General features: G+C 46.8%; 1 protein-coding gene across 1 annotated transcript in view; it reads right to left on the bottom strand.

The window, feature by feature from the left end:
* Positions 1-1,204, bottom strand: part of LOC123187189 (probable cleavage and polyadenylation specificity factor subunit 1) — a 22,944-nt gene that overhangs the window by 13,068 nt on the left and 8,672 nt on the right. The window lies entirely within an intron of this gene.

The raw sequence follows: 1,204 nt of genomic DNA, 5'->3' as shown, positions 1-1,204 counted from the left end.
TGTTGCAGTCACTCGTCATGGATTCTCGGGGATAGCTCGCCCCTCGCCCGCCACGTCCCACAACGCCTTCGTCCAGAGCAGGCAGCAGCATGGCCCACAGCTCCTCCCGACAGCTCATTCGACCGAAGCCCAGCTCCAATTCCCCATGCCCAGGACCAGGACATGGTGACGATGCAAGCCGGATGTCCCCCTGCCGATGCCACACTGATCTACAGCTGTCCTCCGGCAGCTGCCACCTGCTATTGTTCCTAGAGCTCCCCGAACAAGCTTGTCAAGGTAAGCAGCTCCCCGACCTCCTCCCTTGCATTGTCTTATTTCTGTTCTTAATTTCATTACTGTTTTCACTCTTTTCGTCAGCAATATTATGCTGATCTATTTTCTTTCCTAAATTGACCTTGATGTTTTCCTTCCGTTACTAGCTAATAAAAAACACGGGCATGGCTGAAACTGCTGAATCAGCATCCTAGTACGGCTGGACACAGCGATACGGCCGGACACACTATGTGTATCCCACAGTATCCCCTCTTTTCGAATTAAAAAGAAAGAAAAAATAGGGATACAGCTGGGATACGTAAGGGACACGCTGGGGACTCGAGAGGCCCAGTAACACGCTCCGCCTGATATGAACCCTAATTTTTCAGGCTGCTCGGCCACGAACGCCACAAAGGGGCTCGACCTCGAACCTGCTCCAGGCGCCAGCTAACATGCCGCCGCCGTATCCGTGCTTCTTAGGTTGTATCACCATGTCCGTGTGTCCGTATCCGTGCTTCTTAGGTTACTAATAACCCAATGTTGTTACTACAAACAGTAATTGTAATGTGGATTAACCCTGTACATATGCTGCATATTTACTACTTGCTAAGATCAATCATGCTACTGATTGTTTGATGATTTTGTCTCCAGGCTGGGGGTGAAGGAAAATGGCTGCTGCAGTTCTCACTGAATCAGTAGCATCAACTTTGTTGATGTATTTTCTGTACAAATTTTGTTGTTGATGTTGGATGAATTCAGAAAGACAGTCGCTCATGTTCAGAAAGGAGATGCAAATGTCAATTTGTGCAATGTTCAGGTTGCAGTTGTTCAAGATGGATTAGAGCAATTTGTATTATGAAAATTTGGTCCTTTTGCATTAGTGGATAATTTCATTAACCATGTCCATTTGCCACATCGATCTGAACCCACATATCATCAATTAAGTTCTGTA

This window comes from Triticum aestivum, chromosome 2A (assembly GCF_018294505.1).
Source record: "Triticum aestivum cultivar Chinese Spring chromosome 2A, IWGSC CS RefSeq v2.1, whole genome shotgun sequence".
Lineage (NCBI taxonomy): Eukaryota > Viridiplantae > Streptophyta > Magnoliopsida > Poales > Poaceae > Triticum > Triticum aestivum.
This window is presented reverse-complemented; position numbering and strand designations above follow the sequence as displayed.